Below are 25,362 nucleotides of genomic sequence, written 5' to 3'. Positions count from 1 at the left end.
GGCCACACAGAAACCCAAGGCACTCTTCACACTTTTCTCCTTTCTGTGCCTCTCTGCACGTTGGAACTGTGCTCGGAGCTGGCAGCAGTGGTCAGCGCACTACCACAGGAATCCCTTCTGAGGAACTGGCTGTCAGTCAAAAGCAGCCCCATGCCACAGCCTGGGAAGGCTGTGCCTGACCAAGAATACCTACCCAATTTGACAGTCCCATCCACTGCAAGCAGAATGTTGTTGCTTTTGATGTCCCTGTGAATCACTTGCTTTGAATGAGGGAAATCCAGGGCTTGCAGGCACTGATAGGTAAAAAGGAAACATGAGGGTAAAAATTAATGACCTGATTTCATCACTCAAGAAGGAAATGCCTCTAAAACATTTAATTTCCAGATGAATTGCGAGCAATGCCTGAATATTGCGCTGTCAAGAGGAATAGCTTGCTGCTTCAACGCTATTAAAGTAACAACTTTCCAAAGGAAGGCATATCAGGTTTGGGAAGAGAAATGTCCATTACTGTCACGGACTAGCCCCTGAAAGCACAGGCAGGATGGCTGCTGCCGCAATCAGTGTGCTATGTCCATCCATATGATAAAGTATTGTTTGCCAGAAATGAGAAAGTCCCTTCCTTCGGTGTGAAGTAGATCACTGTTGGGTGGGAGGTTGCAGGACAAAGACTTTATTGTCAGGCTCTACAGCAGATTTGGAAATAGCACCTTAGTCATTTTTCAGGAGCAAACACCATTTTGGGTGGAATGCTATCCTTTTAAGCTGAGACTCTGACAAATGAGTCTCTCCTTTGCCTTGCTGTTCTTTTAAAATACTGCCACCAGCATGTTTGCTTTTACAGGCAAGGAATGCAGTACAGACATGCTCCAGGCACGTGTTTAAAGAGGAAAAGTTGAGAAGAGTCAAATTAAAATAAAAAAAGTAAAAAAATGTAATGCAATAACGGTGTTTAAGAGTGTAATCACAGAGTACAGAAAGTGCAGTGACACTGTCAGGCAGTTCACTTAAGATGCCCTTTATTCTCCATATCATAAAGCAAGGCAGAAACAAAGCTCTCAAGATGAAATCCCTCCTGTTCTTGCCACCTGTTCACCAGTACCATCCCGTCCAAGGGAGAGGAAGCACACGCGGGATCCCTCACCTCCCTACAGACAGCTGCCATCTGCCCTTCCTCCATACAAAACTGGGTAACATTTTCGGTTAAAGCGCCTCCGGCCATGTATTCCGTCACCACCCGGAGCTCATCACTGACCAGGTAGCTGAAAGAAGAAAACAAGGGCACTGAGATGAACAGGCACAGCTAAATTACCTTATCGAAATGACAGCTGGTGATAGGGGGCCACATAGAAAATATATTTTATAACCCAAGATATATCAAAAATATTAATAGGGATCTATATAGGAAAAAGCTAAACCTATTAAAACTTGCATCCCAGAACTAACATGCATGGAAGTAAGCAATTAGTCACTAACCCCTGCAAACTGCTTGAGAAAGAAGCTGATAAGGAAACAGAAAAGACAGAAACAAGGACCTAATTCATGGCTCAAAGGCGTCAAAGGCAGGAGGAGCTAAGAGCTAAGGAGGGCTCGCTAACATCCATCTCTAACCAAGGACAAAAAGGAGACAGCCAGATGTGCACACAGGGACAGACCAGGCTGAAACCAGTCTGGTGCTGCAAGTTCAGCCAAATTAGAGCTTCTAGGGGAGAGGGGAGGAGTACAGAGCGAGGAAGACCTACAGCCTTCATCCCTGAAGACCCCTGCCCAGGACCACCAGGAGGAACTGCGCAAGCGCCCTGAGGAGGAGCCCGAGGCAGAGATTATGGAAATGAAGTGAGAGGAAAGAATGGCCTTTTTGGGGACAGGTCATGAATACGTCTAGGCATTTTGAAATAGGTGATGTTTTAACTGGATAAATACTGGAGAAGCGGCCACAGTGGGGATGCACGTTTGTGGTGGAGCGATTCCCCGTGCATCTGCGCGCAATAAACATACCTACTGTGTAACCTTTCGGGTTGTAAAGTCTTTTCCCTACGTCAGTTTTGGCGAGCCATCCAGAAGGCTCTCTGCTCGGCTGCGGGATCACCTGGGGAGCGGACGCCCCTGGGCGCACCCCGAGCACTTTCCTTGGAGGAGCCTCCGCTGCCAGCCGCTCACCGTGGGAGCAGACAACAACCTCCTGAAGCCGCGGATCAAACGGTATGTTTTGTGAGAGGGGCCTGTAAGTCGTACGTGTGGCCGGGGCAGCTGGTAAATCGAGCAGAGACATCTGGCGTGCAGCATAGTCCCCGTATGGGAGGAGGGTACCCTGCATGGTAACAGGGGGATTTGCTGACTGATAGGGCGGCCGCTAGCAATCTTGGCAGTAGATCGAGCAAATCTGAGGTTGCCGCTGCATCCCAACATCGGGAGCCAGGACGGACCTGCTAATGACTGGTATATAAGAAGCAGGAGAAGGGTAAGCGGGCCTCTCACGATAGTGTCATCTTTCCAATATTTGCAGCTGCTTAGAAGGGTGTTCACTGGGAAGGCTAAACAACTAAACTTAAACCCCACAATCTTGCCAGGGGATGTTGGTTATGACTCTTGTCCAGGAAAGTCGGTTTGCCCGTGCCCTGGATGAGTAGTTGGACTCCATTACCTGGCAACAAAAGTAGAGTTAGTTGTATGATTTGCCCGGGGATCAACGTGAGTTGTTTGTGAATGTCTCTATATGTTAGTTGAAGCTTCCTGCGATGATAATTCCTGTCGTTACTATCAAAACTGTCCGGACATTCTGAGTGTATGAGTGAGTGAGACGTACGAAGTGAGTGAGGAGCTCTATCCGCGGTTCTGAGCTGGGGCAACTGAGGCGGCCGGAGAAGAGTGAAACGAGTGTAATAACTTGAAGTATGAATAAGGAGTGCCATGCCCATCCTTGATACGTCTGTGTAATTCGTGGATATTGATAAGTAGTAATGTTGGTACGTGGAAAGCAGAGTTGTGCGGAGAAGGAAGGAAAAGATAAGCGAAGGGTTCTGTCTTGGTTTGAAAGACAGGTGTCTGTGGAGGAAGGCAGGAGCCTCCCTTGAAATGGAAAGTGCAACCCCCTTCCCTCCAAATTATTATAATTTTGAAATTAACAGGCTTTCAGGCAAAGATATGGGGAATAGGAATAACAGTTATTTACTAATATATATATATATATATAACACAAGGCAGGAAAAAAACAAACAACCCACTGGTTTACACTGACAGAGTCAGGAATACAACCTGACACCCTGTTAGGGTGGCAGTAGCAGTCCAATAAGATGCTGGCTGCAGTCCTCCTGAAGCGATGGATATAGTTCTGTGGAAGCAGCAATCAGGTAAAAGAGTCTGGTCTTCCTCCGAAGGTCCAGTGGTAGGTAGGTAGCTCTTGTCCTCTGGAACTCCAGTGGGGGGAAAATCTCCTCTGGGAATCCAGTGGAAGAAGGCTGCTAGGGTGTTCAAAATCTCCGTTTTTATTTAGCATGGACAGCTTGGCTCCTTCCTTGATGGGCCATTAAAAGGAGATAGTCCAGGAGAGAGTTATCGATGGGTCAGGCGATAAGGCATTGTTGTGCCCATTAACAGGAGATAGTCCAGAGGGGGGAGGCAGGGAGCACCGCCCCACCTGGTCTCAACAGCTCCTGAAGATGGTAATAGAATATTTTTTTTTTTCCTTTGGCACATTTCACACTGTAACACAGGACAGGTCAGAAGACGCAAATGTGTTGGGGTTTGGCGTTGGGGTTTGGCGTTGGGGTTTGGCGTTGGGGTCAGAAGACGCAAACGCGTTGGGGTTTGGCATTGGGGTTTGGCGTTGGAGTTTGGCGTTGGGGTCAGAAGACGCAAATGCAATGGGGTTTGGCGTTGGGGTTTGGCGTGGGGTCAGAAGAGGCAAACGCTTTGGCGTTTGGCGTTGAGGTTTGGTGTTGGGGTCAGAATACGCAAACGCGTTGGGCTTTGGCGTTGGGGTTTGGCATTGGGTTTAGTGTTGGGGTTTGGTGTTGGGGACAGAAGACGCAAACGCGTTGGGGTTTGGCATTGGGGTTTGGCGTTGGGGTCAGAAGACGCAAACGAGCTGGGGTTAGGCGTTGGGGTATGGCATTGGGGTCAGAAGAGGCAAATGCTTTGGCGATTGGCGTTGGGGTCAAAAGACGCAAACGCGTTGGGGATTTGCGTTAGGGTTTGGAGTTGGGGTCAGAAGACGAAAACGCGTTGGGGTTTGGCGTTGGGGTCTGGAGACGCAAACGCGTTGGGTTTTGGCATTGGGGTCAGAAGACGCAAACGCGTTGGGGTTTGGCTTTGAGGTTTGGCGTTGAGGTCAGAAGACGCAAACGCTTTGGGGTTTGGCGTTGGGGTTTGGCGTTGGGTGCTTCAAGACGCAAATGCGTTGGGGTTTGGCGTTGGGGTCTGGAGACGCAAACGCGTTGGGTTTTGGCATTGGGGTCAGAAGACGCAAACGCGTTGGGGTTTGGCGTTGGGGTTTGGCGTTGGGGTCAGAAGACGCAAATGCGTTGGGGTTTGGCTTTGGAGTCAGAAGACGAAAACGCGTTGGGGTTTGGCATTGGGGTTTGGCGTTGGGATCGGCGTTAGGGTCAGAAGGCGCATATGTGTTGGGGTTTGGCATTGGTGTTTGGCGTTGGGGTCAGAAGACGCAAAGGCTTTGGGGTTTAGCGTTGGGGTTTGGCGTTGGGGTTTGCCGTTGTGGTCAGAAGATGCAAATGCGTTGGGGTTTGGCGTTGGGGCTACAAGACGCAAATGCGTTGGCGTTTGGTGTTGGGGTTAGAAGACGCAAACGCGTTGGGATTTGGCATTGGTGTTTGGCGTTGGGGTCAAAATACGCAAACGCGTTGGGGTTTGGTGTTGGGGTTTGGCGTTGGGGTTTGGAGTTGGGGTCAGATGACGCATATACGTTGGGGTTTGGTGCTGTGTTTTGGCGTTGGGTTCAGAAGACAAAAACGCGTTGGGGTTTGGAGTTGGGGTTTGGCGTTTGGGTCAGAAGACGCAAACGCGTTGCGGTTTGGCATGGGGTCTGGAGATGCAAACCCCTTGGGGGTTGGCGTTGGGGTCAGAAGACGCAAACAAGTTGGGGTTTGGCGTTGGGGTCAGAAGACGCAAACGCGTTGGGCTTTGGCGTTGGGGTTTGGTGTTGGGTTTAGCGTTGGGGTTTGGTGTTGGGGACAGAAGACGCAAATGCGTTGGTGTTTGGCATTGGGATCAGAAGACGCAAACGCGTTGGGGTTTGGCATTGGGGTTTGGCGTTGGGGTCAGAAGACGCAAACGAGCTGGGTTTTGGCGTTGGGGTATGGGGTTGGGATCAGAAGAGGCAAATGCTTTGGCGATTGGCGTTGGGGTCAAAAGACGCAAACGCGTTGAGGTTTGGCATTGGGGTCAGAAGACGCAAACGCGTTGGGGTTTGGCGTTGAGGTTTGGAGTTGGGGTTAGGCGTTGGGATCAGAAGACGGAAACATGTTGGTGTTTGGCGTTGGGGTCAGAAGAGGCAAAGGCGTTGGGGTTTGGCGTTGGGGTTTGGCGTTGGGGTTTGGCGTTTTGGTCAGAAGATGCAAAGGCGCTGGTGTTTGGCGCTGGGGTTCGGCATTGGGGTCAGAAGACGCAAACACGTTGGAGTTTGGCATTGGTGTTTGGCGTTGGGGTCAAAAGACGCAAACGCTTTGGGGTTTGCCGTTGGGGTTTCGCGTGGGGGTTTGCCGTTGGGGTTTGGCGTTGGGGTCAGAAGACGCAAACGTGTTGCGGTTTGGCATTGGGGTCTGGAGACGCAAATGCGTTGGGGGTTGGCATTGGGGTTTGGCGTTGGGGTTTGGCATTGGGGTTAGGCGTTGGGGTCAGAAGACACAAACGCGTTGGGGTTTAGCGTTGGGGTTTGGCGTTCGGGTCAGAAGACGCAAAGGTATTGGAGTTTGGCGTTGGGGTTTGGCGTTGGGCTTTGGCGTTGGTGTCAGAAGACGCAAAAGGCTTGGGGTTTAGCGTTGGGCTTTGGCGTTGGGGTCAGAAGATGCAAACGCAGTGGGGTTTGGCTTTGGGGTTTGACATTGGAGTCAGAAGAAGCAAACGTGTTGGGTTTTGGCGTTGGGGTTTGGCGTTGGTATCAGAAGACGCAAACGCGTCGGGGTTTGGCGTTGGGGTTTGGCGTTGGGGTCAGAAGACGGAAACGCATTGGGGTTTGGTGTTGGGGTTTGGCCTTGGGGTCAGAAGACGCAAACGCGTTGGGGTTTGGCGTTGGGTTTTGGCATTGTGGTCAGAAGACGCAAACGCATTGGGGTTTGCCATTGGGGTTTGGCGTTGGGGTCAGAAGACGCAAAAGAGTTGGGGTTTGGTGTTGGGCTTTGGCATTGGGGTTTGGCGTTGGGGTCAGAAGACGCAAACTCGTTGGGGTTTGGCGTTGGCGGTTGGCGTTGGGGTTTGCCTTGTGGGTCAGAGAACGCCAAAGCGTTGGGTTTGGTGTTGGGTTTTGGCGTTCGGGTCAGAACACGCAAACGCGTTGCGGTTTGGCGTTGGGCTTTGGCATTCGGGATTGGCGTCGGGGTTTGTCGTTCGGGTCAGAGGACGCAAACGCGTTGGGGTTTGTCGTTGGGGTTTGTCGTTGGGGCTTGGCGTTGCAGTTTGACGTTGGGGTTTGGCGTTTGGGTCAGAAAACGCTAACGATTTGGGGTTTGGCGTTGGGGTTTGGCGTAGAGGTTTGGCGTTGGGGTTTGGCGTTGGGTCAGAAGTCGCAAAGGCGTTGGGGTTTGGCTTTGTGGTTTGACTTTGGGTTCGGAAGACGCAAACGCGTTGGGTTTTGGCGTTGGGGTTTGGCGTTGGGGTCAGAAGACACAAACGCGTTGGGGTTTGGCGTTGGGGTTTGGCGTTTGGCTTTGGCGTTGGGGTCAGAAGACTCAAACGCAGTGGGGTTTGGCTTTGGGGTTTCACATTGGGGTCAGAAGAAGTAAACGCGTTGGGTTTTGGCGTAGGGGTTTGGCGTTGGGTTCAGAAGACGCAAACGCGTTGGGGTTTGGCGTTGCGGTTTTGCGTTGGGGTCAGAAGATGCAAACGCATTGCGGTTTGGGGTTGGGGTTTGGCATTGGGGTGAGAAGACGCAAACGCGTTGGGGTTTAGCGTTGGGGTTTGGCCTTGGGGTCAGAAGACGCAAAAGCGTTGGGGTTTGCTGTTGGGCTTTGGCGTTGGGGTCAGAAAACGCAAACGCGTTGGGTTTGGCTTTGGGTTATGCCGTTGAGGTCAGAAGACGCAAACGCGTTGGGGTTTGGCGTTGGGGTTTGGCGTTAGGTTATGCCGTTGGGGTCAGAACACGCAAATGCATTGGGGTTTGGCGTTGGGGTTTGGCGTTGGGGTTTGGCGTTCGGGTTTGACGTTTTGGTTTGTCGTTGGTATTTGGCGTTGGGGTTTGGCGTTGAGGTCAGAGGAGGCAAACGCATTGAGTTTGGCGTTGGTTTATGGCGTTGGGGTCAGAAGACGCAAACGCGTTGGGGTTTGGTGTTGGGCTTTGTTGTTGCGGTTTGGACATGTGGTTTGGCGTTGGGGTGAGAAGACGCAAACGCGTTGGGGTTTGGCGATTTAGTTTGGCCTTGGGGTCAGAAGACGCAAACGCGTCGCGGTTTGGTGTTGGCGGTTGGCGATGGTGTTTGCCGAGTGGGTGAGAAAACGCCAAATCGTAGGGTTTGGTGTTGGGTTTTGGCGTTGGGGTCAGAACACGCAAATGCATGGGGGTTTGGCGTTGGGCTTTGGCGTTGGGGATTGGCGTTGGGCTTTGGCGTTGGGGTCAGAAGTCGCAAATGCGTTGCGGTTTGGCGTTGGGGTTTGGCGTTGGGGTCAGAAGACGCAAACCCGTTGGGGTTTGACATTGGGATTTAGTGTTGTGGTCAGAAGACGCAAAAGCATTGGGGTTTGGCGTTGGGCTTTGGCGTTGGTTTTTGGCGTTGGGTTATGCCGTTGGGGTCAGAAGACGCAAACGCGTTGGGGTTTGACGTTGCGTTTTGGTGTTGGGGTTTAGCGTTGAGGTTTGGCGTTTTGGTCAGAAGACGCAAACGTGTTGGACTCTGGCGTTGGGGTTTGGCGTTGGGGTCTGGCGTTGAGCTTTGACGTTGGGTTTGGCGTTGGGGTTTGGCGTTGGTGTCAGGGGACGCAAAGGCGTTGGGGTTTGTCGTTGGGGATTGGCTTTGGGTTTTGGCGTTCGGATTTGGTGTTGGGGTTTGGCGTTGTGGTCAGATGAGGCAAACGCTTTGAGGTTTAGCCTTGGAGTTTGGCGTTGGAGTTTGGCGTTGTTGTTTGGCGTTGGGTTTTGGCGTTGGGGTCAGAAGACGCAATTGCGTTAAGTTTTGGCGTGGGGTTTTGGCGTTGGGGTCAGAAAACGCAAACGCGTTGGGTTTGGCGTTGGGGTTTGGCATTGGGGTCAGAAGACGCCAACGCGTTGGCGTTTGGCGTTGGGGTTTGGTGTTGGGGTTTGACGTTGGGGTCAGAGGACGCAAAGGCGTTGGGGTTTGGCGTTGGGGTTTGGCGTTGGGGTGAGAAGAAGCAAACGCGTTGGGATTTGGCGTTGGTGTTTGGCGTTGGGGTCAGAAGACGCAAACGCGTTGGGGTTTGGCGTTGGGGGTTGGTGTTGGGGTCAGAAGACGCAAAAGCGTTGGGGTTTGGTGTTGGGCTTTGGCGTTGGGGTTTGGCGTTGGGGTTTGGCGTTGGGGTGAGAGGAGGCAAACACTTTGGTGTTTGGCGTTGCAGTTTGGCGTTGGAGTTTGGCGTTGCATTTTGGTGTTGGAGTTTGGCGTTGGGGTGAGAAGACGCAAACGCGTTGGGGTTTGACGTTGGGGGTTGGTGTTGGGGTCAGAAGACGCAAAAGCGTTGGGGTTTGTTGTTGGGCTTTGGCGTTGGGGTTTGGCGTTGGGGTTTGGTGTTGGGGTCAGAGGAGGCAAACACTTTGGGGTTTGGCGTTGCAGTTTGGCTTTGGAGTTTGGCGTTGGGGTTTGGTGTTGGGGTTTGGCGTTGGGGTTTGGCGTTTTGGTCAGAAGACGCAAACGTGTTGGGTTTTGGCGTTGGGTTTGGCGTTGGGGTTTGTCGTTGGGTTTTGTCGTTCGTGTTTGGCGTTCGGGTTTGGCGTTGGGGTTAGAGGAGGGAAACAATTTGGGGTTTGGCGTTGGAGTTTGGCGATGGAGTTTGGCGTTGGTGTTTGGCTTTGGTGTTTGGCGTTGGGGTCAGAAGACGCAAACGCGTTGGGTTTTGGCGTGGGGGTTTGGCGGTGGGGTCAGGAGATGCAAACGCGATGGAGTTTGGCGTTGACGGTTGGCGTTGGGGTTTGGCGTAGCGGTCAGAAAACGCCAACGCGTTGGGTTTAGTGTTGCGTTTGGCGTTAAGGTCAGAACACGCAAACGCGTTGAGGTTTGGCGTTGGGGTTTGGCATTTTGGTTTGGTGCTGCGATTTGGCGTTGGTGTTTGGCCTTGGGTTTTGGCCTTGGGGTCAGAAGACACAAACGTCTTGGGGTTTTGATCTGGGGTTTGGCGTTGTGGTCAGAAGACGCATTCGCGTTGGTGTTTGGCATTGGGTTTTGGCGTTGGGCTTTGGCGTTGGGGTCAGAAGACACAAACTGGTTGGGGTTTACCGTTGGGCTTTTGTGTTGAGGTCAGAAGACGCAAACTCGTTGGGTTTTGGCTTTGGAGTTTGACGTTGGCATCAGAAGACTTAAACGCGCTGGGTTTTGGCTTGAGGTTTGGCGTTGGGGTCAGAAGACGCAAACGCGTTTGGGTTTGGCGTTGGGGTTTGGCGTTGGGGTTTGGCGTTGGGGTCAGAAGACGCTAACGCGTTTGTGTTTGGCGTTGGGGTTTGGCATTGGGTTGAGAAGACGCAAACGCGTTGGGATTTAGCGTTGGGGTTTGGCCTTGGGGTCAGAAGACTCAAAAGTGTTGGGGTTTGGTGTTGGGCTTTGGCGTTAGCGTTTGGCTTTGGGGTTTGGCATTGGGGTCAGAGGAGGCAAACACTTTGGGGTTTGGCGTTGGAGTTTGGCAATGGAGTTTGGCGTTGGTGTTTGGCGTTGGGGTTTTGTCGTTGGGGTCAGAAGACGCAAACGCGTTGGGTTTTGGCGTGGGGGTTTGGCGTTGTGGTTTGTCGTTGGTGTTTGGCGTTTGGGTTTGGCGTTGGGGTGAGAAGACGCAAACGCGTTGGGGTTTGGCCTTTGGGTTTGGCGTTGGGTTCAGAAGACGCAAACACGTTGGGGTTTGTCATTGGGGTTTGTCGTTGGGGCTTGGCGTTGCGGTTTGACGTTGGGGTTTGGCTTTTGGGTCAGAAGACGCTAACGCTTTGGGGTTTGGCGTTGGGGTTTGGTGTAGGGGGTTGGCGTTGGGGTTTGGCGTTGGGGTCAGAAGACGCAAACGCGTTGGGGTTTGGTGTTGGGGTTTGGCTTTGTGGTTTGGCGTTGGGGTAAGAAGACGCAAACAAGTTGGGGCTTGGAGATGGCGTTTGGCGTTGGGGTCAGAAAGTGGAAAAGCATTGGGGTTTGGCGTTGGGGTTTGGCATTGGGGTCAGTAGACGCAAAAGCGTTGGTGTTTGGCGTTGGGGTTTGGCGTTGGGGTTTGGCGTTTGGGTCAGACGACGGAAACGCTTTGAGGTTTGGCGTTGGGGTTTGGCGTTGTGGTCAGAAGACGCAAACGCGTTGGGGTTCGGCGTTGTGGTTTGGCGTTGCGGTCAGAGGAGGCAAACGCGTTGGGGTTTGGGGTTGGGGTTTGGCGTTGAGGTTTGGCGTTGAGGTTGGCGTTGGGGTTTGGCCTTGGGATTTTGCCTTCAGGTCAGACGACCTAAACGTATTGGTGTTTGGAGTTCGGGTTTGGCGTTGGGCTCAGAAGACTCAAACGCGTTGGGGTTTGGCGTTGGCGTTTGGCGTTGGGGTCAGAAGACGCAAACGTGTTGGGCTTTGGCGTTGGGGTTTGGCGTTGGGGTCAGAAAACGCAAACTGGTTGGGGTTTACCGTTGGGCTTTCGTGTTGAGGTCAGAAGACGCAAACTCGTTGGGTTTTGGCTTTGGAGTTTGACGTTGGCATCAGAAGACTTAAACGCGCTGGGTTTTGGCTTGAGGTTTGGCGTTGGGGTCAGAAGACGCAAACGCGTTTGGGTTTGGCGTTGGGGTTTGGCGTTGCGGTCAGAAGACGCAAAAGCGTTGGTGTTTGGCGTTGGGGTTTGGCGTTGGGGTTTGGCGTTTGGGTCAGATGACGGAAACGCTTTGAGGTTTGGCGTTGGGGTTTGGCGTTGTGGTCAGAAGACGCAAACGCGTTGGGGTTCGGCGTTGTGGTTTGGCGTTGCGGTCAGAGGAGGCAAACGCGTTGGGGTTTGGGGTTGGGGTTTGGCGTTGAGGTTTGGCGTTGAGGTTGGCGTTGGGGTTTGGCCTTGGGATTTTGCCTTCAGGTCAGACGACCTAAACGTATTGGTGTTTGGAGTTCGGGTTTGGCGTTGGGCTCAGAAGACTCAAACGCGTTGGGGTTTGGCGTTGGCGTTTGGCGTTGGGGTCAGAAGACGCAAACGTGTTGGGCTTTGGCGTTGGGGTTTGGCGTTGGGGTCAGAAAACGCAAACACGTTGGGGTTTGGCGTTGGGGGTTGGTGTTGGGGTCAGAAGACGCAAAAGCGTTGGGGTTTGGTGTTGGTGTTTGGCGTTGGGGTTTGGTGTTGGGGGGAGAGGAGGCAAACACTTTGGTGTTTGGCGTTGCAGTTTGGCGTTGGAGTTTGGCGTTGCATTTTGGCGTTGGAGTTTGGCATTGGGGTGAGAAGACGCAAACGCATTGGGGTTTGACGTTGGGGGTTGGTGTTGGGGTCAGAAGACGCAAAAGCGTTGGGGTTTGTTGTTGGGCTTTGGCGTTGGGGTTTGGCGTTGGGGTTTGGTGTTGGGGTCAGAGGAACAAACACTTTGGGGTTTGGCGTTGCAGTTTGGCTTTGGAGTTTGGCGTTGGGGTTTGGTGTTGGGGTTTGGCGTTGGGGTTTGGCGTTTTGGTCAGAAGACGCAAACGTGTTGGGGTTTGGCGTTGAGGTTTGTCATTTTGGTTTGGTGCTGCGATTTGGCGTTGGTGTTTGGCCTTGGGTTTTGGCCTTGGGGTCAGAAGACACAAACGTCTTGGGGTTTTGATCTGGGGTTTGGCGTTGTGGTCAGAAGATGCATTCGCATTGGTGTTTGGCGTTGGGTTTTGGTGTTGGGCTTTGGCGTTGGGGTCAGAAGACGCAAACTGGTTGGGGTTTACCGTTGGGCTTTCGTGTTGAGGTCAGAAGACGCAAACTCGTTGGGTTTTGGCTTTGGAGTTTGACGTTGGCATCAGAAGACTTAAACGCGCTGGGTTTTGGCTTGAGGTTTGGCGTTGGGGTCAGAAGACGCAAACGCGTTTGGGTTTGGCGTTGGGGTTTGGCGTTGGGGTCAGAAGACGCAAAAGCGTTGGTGTTTGGCGTTGGGGTTTGGCGTTGGGGTTTGGCGTTTGGGTCAGACGACGGAAACGCTTTGAGGTTTGGCGTTGGGGTTTGGCGTTGTGGTCAGAAGACGCAAACGCGTTGGGGTTCGGCGTTGTGGTTTGGCGTTGCGGTCAGAGGAGGCAAACGCGTTGGGGTTTGGGGTTGGGGTTTGGCGTTGAGGTTTGGCGTTGAGGTTGGCGTTGGGGTTTGGCCTTGGGATTTTGCCTTCAAGTCAGACGACCTAAACGTATTGGTGTTTGGAGTTCGGGTTTGGCGTTGGGCTCAGAAGACTCAAACGCGTTGGGGTTCGGCGTTGGCGTTTGGCGTTGGGGTCAGAAGACGCAAACGTGTTGGGCTTTGGCGTTGGAGTTTGGCGTTGGGGTCAGAAAACGCAAACGCGTTGGGTTTGGCGTTGGGTTATGCCGTTGGGGTCAGAAGACGCAAACGCGTTGGGGTTTGGCGTTGGGGTTTGGCGTTGGGGTCAGAAGACCCTAACGCGTTGGGTTCTGGCGCTGGGGTTTGGTGTTGGGGTCAGAAGACGCAAAAGCTTTGAGGTTTAGCGTTGCTGGCTTGGCGTTGCGGTCAGAATACTCAAACGCTTTGGGGTTTGGTGTTGGGATTTGGTGTTGTGGTTTGGCGTTCGGGTCAGAGGAGGCAAATGTGTTGGGGTTTGGCGTTGGGGTTTGACATTGGGGTCAGAAGACGGAAACGCGTTGGGGTTTGGCCTTGGGGGTTTTCCTTTGGGTCAGAAGACACAAACGCGTTGGGTTTTGGCGTTGGGGTTTGGCGTTGCGTTCAGAAGACGCAAACACGTTTGGGATTGGCGTTGGGGTTTAGCGTTGTCAGAAGACGCAAACGCGTTGGGGTTTGGCGTTGGGGTTGGCGTTCGGGTCAGAAGTCGCAAACGCGTTGGGGCTTGGCGTTGGGGTTCGGCGTTGGGGTTTGGCGTTGGGGTCAGAGGAGGCAAACACGTTGGGGTTTGGCGTTGGGGTTTGGCGTTGGGGTCAGAAGACGCAAAACGTTGGGGTTTGGCGTTGGGGTTTGGCGTTGGGGTCAGAAGTCGAAAGGCGTTGGAGTTTGGCTTTGGGGTTTGACGTTGGGGTCAGAAGACACAAACGCATTGGGTTTTGGCGTTTGGGTTTGGCGTTGGGTTCAGAAGACGCAAAAGCGATTGGGGTTGGCATTGGGGTTTGGCGTTGCGGTCAGAAGACGCAAACGTGTTGGGCTTTGGCGTTGGGGTTTGGCGTTGGGGTCAGAGGAGGCAAATGCTTTGGGCTTTGGTGGTGGAGTTTGGCATTGAAGTTTGGCGTTGGGGTTTGGCGTTGGGGTTTGGCGTTGGGGTCAGAAGACGGAAACGCGTTGGGGTTTGGCGTTGAGGTTTGGCGTTGGGTTCAGAATACGCAAACGTGTTTGGGTTCGGCGTTGGGTTTTGGCGTTGGGGTTTGGCGTTGGAGTCAGAATACTCAAATGCGTTGGGATTTGGCGTTGGGGTTTGGCGTTGGGGAAGAAGACGCAAACGCGTTGGTGTTGGGGTCTGGCGCTGTGGTTTGGCGTTGGGGTCAGAAGACGCAAATGCGTTGGGGTTTGGCTTTGGAGTTTGGCGTTGGGGTCAGAAGACGTAAACGCGTTGGGGTTCTGTTGGGTTTCGAATTGAGGTTCAGCATTGGGGTTTGGCGTTGGGGTGAGAAGACACAAACGCATTTGGATTTGGCGTTGGTGTTTCGCATTGGGGTCTGAAGACACATACGGGTTGCAGTTTGGCGTTGGGGTTTGGTGTTAGGGTTTGGCGTTGGGGTCAGAAGACGCTAATGCATTGCGGTTTGGCGTTGGGGTTTGGTGTTGGGGTCAGAAGACGCAAACGCGTTGGGGTATGGTGTTGGGGTTTGGCGTTGGGGTCAGAAGACGCAAACGCTTTGGGTTTTGGCGTTGGGCTTTGGCGTTGGGGTCAGAAGACGCAAAAGCGTTGGGGTTCTGCGTTGGGGTTCGCGTTGAGGTTCAGCGTTGGGTTTTGGCGTTGGGGTTTGGCGTTGGTTCAGAAGACACAAACGGGTTGCGGTTTGGCATTGGGGTTTGGTGTTGGGGTTTGGCGTTGGGGTCAGAAGACGCTAATGCATTGGGGTTTGGCGTTGGGGTTTGGTGTTGGGGTCACAAGACTCAAACACGTTGCGATTTGGCGTTGGGGTTTGGCGTTGCGGTCAGAAGACGCAAACGCGTTGGGGTATGGTGTTGGGGTTTGGCGTTGGGGTCAGAAGACTCAAACACGTTGGGGTATGGTGTTGGGGTTTGGCGTTAGGGTTTGCCGTTGGGGTCAGAAGACGCCAACGCGTTGGGGTTTGGCGTTGGGGTTTGGCGTTGGGGTCAGAAGACGCAAACGCTTTGGGGTTTGGCGTTGGGCTTTGGCGTTGGGGTCAGAAGACGCAAAAGCGTTGGTGTTCTGCGTTGGGGTTCGCGTTGAGGTTCAGCGTTGGGTTTTGGCGTTGGGGTTTGGCGTTGGGGTCAGAAGACAGAAACGGGTTACAGTTTGGCATTGGGGTTTGGTGTTAGGGTTTGGCGTTGGGGTTAGAAGACGCAAACGCCTTGGGGTTTAGCATTGGCGTTTGGCGTTTGGGTCAGAAGACGCAAACGCGTTGGTGTTTGGCGTTGAGGTTTGGCGTTGGGTTCAGAAGATGAAAAAGGGTTGGGGTTCTGCGTTGGGGTTCACGTTGAGGTTCAGCGTTGGGTTTGGCGTTGGGGTTTGGCGTTGGGGTGAGAAGACTCAAACGCGTTGGGGTTTGGCGCTGGGGTTTGGCGTTGGGGTCAGAAGACGCAAACGCGTTGGAGTTTGGCGTTGAGGTTTGGCTTTGGGTTTTGGCGTTGAGGTCAGAATACGCAAACGCTTTGCGGTTTGGCGTGGGGTTTTGGTGTTCGGCTTTGGCGTTGGGGTCAGAAGACGCAAACGCTTGGGGTTTGACGTTGGGCTTTGGCGTTGGGGTCAGAAGACGCAAACGCTTGGGGTTTGACGTTGGGCTTTGGCATTGGGGTCAGAAGACGCAAACGCGTTTGGGTTTGGCTTTGGAGTTTGGCGTTGGGTTCAGAAGACGCAAACGCGTTGGGGTTTTGCATTGTGGTTTGACGTTGGGTTCAGAAGACGCTAACGCATTGGGCTTCTGCGTTGGGGTTCGCGTTGAGGTTCGGCGTTGGGGTTTGGCGTTGGGGTTTGGCGTTGGAGTCAGAATACTCAAATGCGTTGGGATTTGGCGTTGGGGTTTGGGGTTGGGGAAGAAGACGCAAACGCGTTGGTGTTGGGGTCTGGCGCTGTGGTTTGGCGTTGGGGTCAGAAGACACAAACGCGTTGGGGTTTTACATTGGGCTTTTGCGTTGGGGTCAGAAGAAGCAAACGCGTTGGGGTTCTGTTGGGTTTCGAATTGAGGTTCAGCGTTGGGGTTTGGCGTTGGGGTTTGGCGTTGGGATCAGAAGACACAAACGCGTTGGGATTTGGCGTTGGTGTTTCGCGTTTGGGTCTGAAGACACATACGGGTTGCGGTTTGGCGTTGGGGTTTGGTGTTAGGGTTTGGCGTTGGGGTCAGAAGACGCAAACGCGTTGGGGTTTGTCGTTGGGGTTTGGCGTTGGGGTCAGAAGACGCAAACGCTTTGGGGTTTGGCGTTGGGGTTTGGTGTTGGGGTTTGGCGTTCGGCTTTGGCGTTGGGGTCAGAAGACGCAAACGCTTGGGGTTTGTCGTTGGGCTTTGGCATTGGGGTCAGAAGACGCAAACGCGTTGGGGTTTGGCTTTGGAGTTTGGCGTTGGGGTTTGGCGTTGGGGTCAGAAGACGGAAACGCGTTGGGGTTTTGCGTTGGGGTTTGGCGTTGGCTTCAGAAGACGCCAACGTGTTGGGGCTCTGCGTTGTGGTTCGCATTGAGGTTCGGCGTTGGGGTTTGGCGTTGGGGTTTGGCGTTGGAGTCAGAATACTCAAACGCGTTGGGATTTGGCGTTGGGGTTTGGCGTTGGGGTTTGGCTTTCGGGAAGAAGACGCTAACGCGTTGGGGTATGGTGTTGGGGTTTGGCGTTGTGGTTTGTCGTTGGGGTCAGAAGACGCAAACGCATTGGGGTATGGTGTTGGGGTTTGGCGTTGGGGTTTGGCGTTGGGGTCAGAAGACGCAAATGCGTTGGGGTTTTGCGTTGGTCTTTGATGTTGGGGTCAGAAGACGCAAACGGATTGGGGTTTGGCATTGGGGTTTGGCGTTGGGGTTTGGCGTTGGGGTCAGAAGACGCAAACGCGTTGGGGTTTGGCTTTGGAGTTTGGCGTCGGGGTTTGGCGTTGGGGTCAGAAGACGTAAACGCGTTGGGGTTCTGCGTTGGGGTTCGCGTTGAGGTTCGGCGTTGGGGTTTGGCGTCGGGGTTTGGCGTTGGGGTCAGAAGACGTAAACGCGTTGGGGTTCTGCGTTGGGGTTTGCGTTGAGGTTCGGCGTTGGGGTTTGGCGTTAGGGTTTGGCGTTGTGGTCAGAAGACGCAAACGTGTTGGGGTTTGGCGTTGGGGAGAAGACGCAAACGCGTTGGGGTATGGTCTTGGGGTTTGGCGTTGGGGTTTGGCGTTGGGCTCAGAAGACTCAAACGCGTTGGGGTATGGTCTTGGGGTTTGGCGTTGGGGTTTAGCGTTGGGGTCAGAAGACTCAAACGAGTTGGGGTTTGACGTTGGGCTTTGGCGTTGGGGTTTGGCCTTTGGGTCAGAAGACGCAAACGCGTTGGAGTTTGGCGTTGGGGTTTGGCTTGGGGTCAGAAGACGCAAAAGCGTTGGGGTTCTTCGTTGGGGTTCACGTTGAGGTTCAGCGATGGGTTTTGGCGTTGGGGTTTGGCATAGGGGTCAGAAGACGCAAACGCATTTGGGTTTGGCCTTGGGGTTTGGCGTTGGGTTCAGAAGACGCAAACGCATTGGGTTTCTGTTGGGTTTCGAATTGAGGTTCAGCTTTGGGGGTTGGCGTTGGGGGTTGGCGTTGGGGTCAGAAGACACAAACGCGTTGGGATTTGGCGTTGGGGTTTGGCGTTGGGGTCTGAAGACACAAACGGGTTGCGGTTTGGCGTTGGGGTTTGGCGTTGGGGTCTGAAGACACAAACGGGTTGCGGTTTGGCGTTGGGGTTTGGTGTTAGGGTTTGGCGTTGGGGTCAGAATACGCAAACGCATTGTGGTTTGGCGTTGGGGTTTGGCGTTGGGGTCCGAAGAAGCAAACGCCTTGGGGTTTGGCTTTTTTTTTGCGTTGCTTGGCATTGGAGTTTGGCGTTGAGTTCAGAAGAAGCAAACGCTTTGGGTTTTGGCATTGGGGTCAGAAGAACAAACGCATTGGGCTTTGGCGTTGGGGTTTGGCGTTTGGCTTTGACGTTGGGGTTTGGCATTTGGGTCAGGAGAAGGAATCGCGTTGGGGTTTGGCGTTTTGTTTTGCGTTGGAGTTTGTCGTTGGGGTTTGGCGTTTGGGTTTCGCTATTTGGCTTGGCGTTTGTTTTTGGCGTTTGGGTTTGGCTTTTATCTCAGAAGAAACAAACAGTTTTTGGTTTGGCGTTTGGGTTTGGCATTTGTATTTGGCGTTTGGGTTTGGCGTTTGGGTTTGGCTTTTAGCCCAGAAGAACCAAACAGGTTTGGGTTTGGCGTTTGGGTTTGGATCTGACCTGCCTGTTTCAGGGTGAGCTTTTTGGTTCGGCTTTTAGCTCAGAATATACAAACAGGTTTGGGTTCAGCCTGATGCTGAGTAAGCTGAGTGCACTGCAGCTGGCAGGGTGGCAGTAGGCCTGTGTCCCTGGTTTGGAGGCTGAAAATTCCCAGCTTCCTTAACCTCAACTGTTGAGGCTCCTCAAGAAGCCTCAGGTCAACTGTGAGGAAGGGAACTGGATTTCTTACCCCTGATCAAATTCACATTCAGCGATTCCTGCCCTTGCCCAGATTACTAGAGATGCTCTTTTTCTCCATACATGCCTCATCTGCTGCGGGAGTTGGGATCAGCTTGAGCACTTGGAGCTTCAAGGCGTCTTCAGGTGTCTGAGGAAAACTGCAGGAGGTTAAAATCAGGCACCTGGAGTTGGTCCCGTCTGTGTTCACTTCCTGGGCTCTTGGGCAGGGGCTGTTGCCCCTGAGCTGGGAACAGTGAACAGCTTGTGGTGGACCGCCTGAAGTTCCCCAGCTCCCAGCTGGTTTTATGAAAGTGAATCATCCCCAACAGGGACAGGATCCTTCTGCTGTTGTGTGTGGAATCACAGAGTGCAGCGAGAGCTCTCAGCTGCACCCAGACAGGAGAGCTGATAAGCAAGACCTGTGTTTGCAGGTCAGGTTTTTAGCTGATGGCACACAGTAGCTCTTGGGTTTAATAGTCACATTTAGACCCCATCCAGGGAGTTCTGCGAAGCCTGGAAACCAAAGGATGCTCTTTCACATTTTTGTGATTTCTTGTTTTAATAGTGCAAGGAACGTAGCAGCTTCCGTTACTGACCTGAATAGAAATACCAAAATATACTATAAGGCATTAAAGGATCATTGATGGTAGAGTTAACACCAGCCTGAATGTCGATGTGTTTATTGTTTTCCACGTGTAGAGCAAACGCATCCCCTGGTGCTCAGGTTCTTCCCAACCGATGCAGAATTCCCAGGAATGAATCATTTTCCAGCCAAGAGTGTCCTGGATATTTCTGTGACGGTGTTTGTTTTCTCTCACTGGGATTTCCTTCCAGCAGGCGTAGGCCTGGGGCCTGAGGGACAAGTATTGGTGCGATAAATATCCTTTGAAATGCCGGTTGGACCTCCCCAGTTTCAGTTTTAAGAAAACCCAACAAACCAAATCCCAGGCATTTCTGTTTGCTTTTTCATTTATTAACCACAGTGCATCAGTGTTCCTCAAAACTGTATCAATTTTCCAAATGCTGTGGATCTTCTACAGTTTCAGGCTGCTAAATCATCTGTATGTTGTTCTGTCATGTATGTGGGAGCCCTGGATAACTTGAGGGTCTCATTTTCACAGACTACAGCTGCAGCTGTATGCCAAATCCCTTCTTGTTTCTGGGTACATTAAAGAAATTGAGGAGCTTATTGCCCCTTTGCAGCTACTGCAAATACTCATTTCCTTTGGACTGTACTTGCTTTTCTCTGCCAGCTGGATCACAGGAAAGCAAAAGAGACGTGACAAGAAGGTACTTGAGCTTCCCCTAGAGCTTTTGCTGTGGTCGTAAAACTATTTAAAAGGTGCAGTACCCAGCTACAGATGACTCTGTTGATTGGAGTTCTGTGAAGAAAGGAGCAGCTGAAAGAGCTCCATTTGTCCCGGCACTCCTGTTTCACAGCCAGGTGAATGGAGCCAGAATAAAATTCCCAAGGCTGGCATGGGTGCTGTGTTCCTTTACCGCAGGAGAAGGGACGTCCCTGGGGCAGCACCATTTAACCGCAGTGAGGACAGGCCCTCCGGCTCACCGCTGTGCCTGGTGCCTGAGGTCAGCTGCAGATGGGTGGGACAAGGCTGATTTTGTGACACTTCTCTTGTGGGAAGAGTAGAGAAACTTTCTTTTGTTGTTTTTCTCTAGGATGGTTCACTTGCCTTGTTAGGCCTGGAAATTTTCCTTTGTGTTTAAGAGGATAAGAGCAAAGTCCCTTCGGCCACTGTCTCTTTAAATGCCAGTAGCGCAGAGCTGTTCTTGTCTTGGCAGATATTTTTATGGAAGACTCCTAGACCTATTTCTATTATTATTGCTGTATATTTGAGACATATTCTGCAAGTTTAGGTGCAAACAGTTCAAAACATTTGTCTTGCCGTTCTGAAGAACGTTTTACAAAAGCAGAATGAACTCATCTGTCCAGCTTCGCAGCGTGTTAGACCTTGGTTCCAAGTGAACTGCCCCGGATAATGCTCGCCCGATGTTTTGCAAAATTACGTTCTAATTCCTTGGCATGAGGTCTGTCAGGAAGACTTGCTGATCTGGAATTTGGAGACTGCTGAAAGACAGAGTTGCGGGTGGCTCCTGTCTGCCCAGTTACGTGTTTTCTTCATAATATATTTGTGCACGCAGCTAACATGTCTGTGTTGAAAATGAGATTCCAAATGTTTCTGTTTAGCCAAGGAATAAGCTGATGGATCTACTTTTTTTTTTCCTCTAGTTATCATTTTTATCTAGAACAGAGCAAAAATCTGGACTGCCTTTGTTTTAAGGAAGCTGTACTTTAGGGAGCAGTGAGCACTGCAGGGATGCATTTTATGTCCGAATCCTTTGAAATAATACAGCTGGACCAAGTTCACTCTTTAAAATAGCCAGGAAAGCTGGTGTCGATGCACAGAGAAGCCAAATGTGCTTTTGCTGATGGAGTTCCTCCTAACTAGGTCAGCCACTGCAATCAGCTGTCGAGGCAAGATCACGTTGATGTTGGAGTAGCTTTGGCTGCATCAGGGTTTGTTTTTTGTAGGTATAGAAAAATCAAGTCTAACCCTCTGCCAGGGAGGAAACTGGCACTGGAGGCTGGACCTTAAAAAATGGGCTCTCTGTGAGCAGTTCTGGGTAAGAAAGAAACAGGTGGAGTCTCATGTTTCTTGTCTCTCTAGGCGATGGATCTGATAGCGACCAACGGGACACCAGAGCTGCAGAACCCCGAGCAACTGTCCGCTGAGTTTCGGGCCTTTTGGAGCTGCTGCCTGGAGGTGGACATGGGCAGGCGAGGGTCTGCCCAGGACCTTCTGCCGGTAAAACGCGAAGCGGCTGCAGGTGAAAGAGCTGCACTGTGTCATGGTTTTGTCATCAGCTGAACTCGAAGGCATCAGATGGAGCCACCTCATATAGCCTGGTCTGTACTTGCAGACGGGTAATGGGCTTTGGTACCGAATGGAAGAGGCCTCAACAGCCCTTCCTGACACCAAACTGGTGCTCAGTCCACGCGCTTACGTACTGTTTTGTATCAGGTGATAACAACTACCGGTCGCTGGACAGGGTGGGACCTGCACCTCTGAGCACACTGACGTATCTGGTGCCCACGTGGAGCGGACAGCAGAAGTGACCCTGGACTGCTCTTCCGGACCCGCCTGGGTATAGCCTGCGGGCATCTGGAGAACCAGCGTGCCTGTGAGGTCAGACATACTGCATTTGGCTCCCTAGGAAAAGCACAAAATATTTCAGCCATATATTTCAGCCATTAACTTTGAAGTGCACTGCAGTTAGACAGATCACTGTCCTCGGAGGCTCACCATCTGCTCCAGCCTTTCAGGCTCTTTCACCAGTGGGTTCCTGAAGCCACACTTGAGAAGATAGGCCTTGTTTTCCTTCATTTCTTAACCCAGAAAGCAAACAGGGTATGTAACTCTCCCTCTCATCTCAAAGACAGAGAAAGATGTTTTCAAATATATTCACGCAAGAGCTCTATCCTAGAAGCACGACAGGTGAGCTACTAGAGACATGACACCTCCCAAAACGGGTCCATCCACCCTTCTCCGCTTCTGCTTCTTCCCCATGCACGGAGAACGAGGAAACACAAGAGTGTGCAGACTCGGTAACTCAATGGCACCGGGTGTACGCTGGAGGGGCTTGGTGGAGCGTGGGGCCTGACAGGTCTCTGAGGTGACAGAGCCCTGCCCTGCTGTGCTGTGCCCCGCCAGCTGTGGGCAACACTCCGTCAGCAGCTGCAGCAGCAGCAGCAGCTGGTAGCAGCATAGTGTGAGCGTGTGGGGCCCGGGTCCTTACCCGCCTCCTTCTCCTCCTCCTGGTGGTCCTGCAAGCCCGCAGGCTGTTCCAAGACAAGCACAGGGAGCAGGTAGGCAGGCAGAGGGCCAGCACCCAGCCCCGAGGAGTGCGGTGTGGCATCCACTGCGCCTCAGTGGGGTGGCGGTGGGGCCAAGGCTAAGGCTGGGTCTGGGAGAGCAGCTGGGCCAGGCTGGGCAAGCCAGGCAGACACCGCGGTGCGGGCAGAGGGGTCAGACACCCTGCGGGGAGCTGTAGAGGGGCTGTGGCTGCTTTGGGGGCATTTTCTGGTGGGAGCAGCTGTGCAAGGTAAGAAACCCAGCACTAAGTCTCTGTGGGGACACCCGGCCCCGTGCCACACTGCCCTGCCCCAGGGCAGCCTGCCCCCGCTGTGTGCCAGGGCGGGTGAGCGCGTGGCACCGCGGGAGCCAGACAACAGCCCACGGCAGTGTTTCTTCCCGGGCTGGCTGCAGCCGTGCCCAGGGCCGTGGCTCTGCCACTCCCTGGCTGGATCCCGGCTGTCATCCTCGGGGCCACTGCAGAGGGGCACGCTCAGGAGAGGTCTGCTCAGGAAAACAGGAGCTTTTCTGCTCCAGTCCTGCAGTCCTGCTCCCCTCGGACGAACTGCAGGTCCCCAGCCTGCAGGAACAGGCAGGGGTAGCGCTGCTGCCACCTGTCACAGTCTGTTGTTGCTTTTTCCTCCAGTTCCAGGGGTGGGCTTCCTCTGTGTGTGTGCAAACTTCTCTGAGCTCTGCTGGATTGCAGGTGATGGCCTTGGCCTGGCTTATCGAGCTTCTCAGCTGGAGCCTGACTATGAGCCTTGGGAGTTCCAGGGAGCTGACAGTTCCATGCCACTGCAGGCAGCCGGTAACTATCTGCAAGAGGCACCTGAGCAGAAGGCGAGAGGAGCACTCTGGAGCAGTCCTGTGTCTGAGCTGCGTTCGCTGGCATTCAGACCTGAAGCAGCACATTGAAACATTTCACAGGAGCTGGTCTGTCCTGTGTTCATTCACGGACACCGGTGCAGGCGAGGGCTGTCCAGCTTCCCGGCTGCGTTCCAGGGCTGAGCTGCAGAGAGGTTGCGCAGGTGCATCATGGCCTTGTCCTTAAACCTTCGGGAGCTGCCAGCTCAAAGCCCAAAGTCAGCCAGGCGCCTCTGCAGGGGTGAGAACGCAGCCCTGCTCGCCTGTACCGTGTCTTGACATGAACCCTTTCTATGTTCTGCTGGTCAGTTATGGCCACGTGGGTCAGAACACGTGACGGTAACTTCTCGTGGGTGGTTGCAGATGCGGCCACTGGGAGGGCTTTTCCAACTCCTCGGCTGGATCCCAGGCTGATTTCTAGCTGGCATCCCAGGGGTGAGTAGTCCAGCTTTGCTGACTTTACAGAGTAAGAATGCATTTTCAGTATTTTATTCGTGTGACATTTACCTTCTTACTTTCTGTTAATGTTGTCAAAGAAGGAAGTAGAAAGCTAGAATAGGGAGCTATTCCCAAAAAACCTCCCAAGTTCCAAAGGAAATCCCGATAGCTTCGGAGAAAGCAGCACCCGGTCAGTGTATTTCCCTCTGGTAACCGTCCGACTTTGGAAGATGAGGTTCAGATACATGCGTGGACGTGCTGTAGCCTACACAGCAGGAAGGGGTCAGTCAGAGACTCGCTGCAGAGACGCTTAATTTCATGTCTTGCATGGGCTAGTGAGCCACAGAGATGGCCCAGCACAGCGTCTGCTACCAGTTGTGGTTCCAGCTGAGTCCCAGGGGCAGCTGCTGCACCAGTTGCACTGGTCAGAGGTGCTTTGTGCAGATGCTGGTATCCAGATGTCAGGAACCAGATGGTTTGGCCATCATGATGATATCATCAATGTATTGCAGGTGTTCTGGAGCTTCACCTGTTGCAGTGTAGTCTGAATCAGTCCACGGCAAATGGTGGGACTGTGTTTCCACCCCGGGGCAGTTGATTCCAGGTGTACTGGACACCCCTCCAAGTGAAAGCAGATGGTGCCCTTCACTCTGCTGCCAAAGGGATTGAGAAAAATGCATGAGCGATACCAGTTGTGGCGTACCCCTTGGCTGCCTTTGACTCCAATTGGTATTGGAAGTTCTAGCATGGCTGGCATGGCAGCACTCAGTGGTGGCATGACTTCATTCAGGCCACGATAGTCTACTGTTAGTCTCCACTCTCCATTAGATTTTCACACTGGCCACGTGGGGCTGTTAAAGGGTGAGCGAGTTGTGCCGATCACCCCTTGACTCTCCAGTTGATGAATCAGCTCATGGGTGGGAATCAAAGAGTCTCGGTCGGTGCGATATTGCCGCCGATGTACCATTGTGGTAGCGATTGGCACCCTTTATTCTTCAACCTTTAGCAGCTCCACCACAGAAGGGTCCTCCGAGAGACCAGGCAAGGTGGACAACTATTCAGCTTCCTCTGTCTCCAAGGCAGCTATACTAAAGGCCCACGGGTATTCTTTTGGGTCCTTGAAATACCCCCTCCTGAGGTAGTCTCTGCCAAGGATGTGCGGAGCCTCTGGGCCAGTTACAATGGGGTGTTTATGCCACTCATTCCCAGTTAGACTCAGGTCAGCTTCCAGTACAGTTAGCTGTTGGGATGCCCCTGTCACTCCAGAAAGACAAATGGGTTCTGCCCCTCTATAGCTTGATGGCATTAGGGTACAGTGTGCACCAGCGTCTACTGGAGCCTTAGGGTCCTGCAGGTCTGACATGCCAGGCCATCGGACCCACGCAGTCCAGTAAACCCGGTTGTCTCTTTCCTCCCCCTGGCTGGAGGCAGGGCCCCTCTAATCCTCATCAGAATCACTCCTTGTGAAAATTACTTAGAAGGTCCAGAGACCTTCTCTTCCCCTTGAGGGCACTGAGCAGTGCTGAGGAGGGCTCAGTAGGCATTGGCCAGGCCCCAGCATATTGCAGTGATTTGTGTCTCTCTGGAACTGCCAGAGTGACAGCATACCTTTTCCAAGTGTTTTACTAGTTTTTCAGGATTCTGTATTTGTTCAGGGGTGAAATTCCAAAACACTGAGGGTAACCACTGTCCCAGGCACTTGCCCGTACTCTCCCACACACCCTGCCACTCATAATTATCCAGCCTCAGGGCAGATCTCTGGGTGGTGTTCTTAGTAAAAGTTTGTTTAACCGTGAATAATAACCTGGGACACATTCAGGAGATAGAGCAAGAAGAACATGCTGGCTTGGGCATCCCAGGGATATTTGGAATTCTCAAAAGCTGCTATAATGAGCCTGAATGTG

The sequence above is a fragment of the Leptosomus discolor genome, unplaced genomic scaffold (genome assembly GCF_034619465.1).
Source record: "Leptosomus discolor isolate bLepDis1 unplaced genomic scaffold, bLepDis1.hap2 HAP2_SCAFFOLD_81, whole genome shotgun sequence".
Lineage (NCBI taxonomy): Eukaryota > Metazoa > Chordata > Aves > Leptosomiformes > Leptosomidae > Leptosomus > Leptosomus discolor.
The sequence above is the reverse complement of the archived record's forward strand: the minus strand, read 5'-3'. Positions refer to the sequence as shown.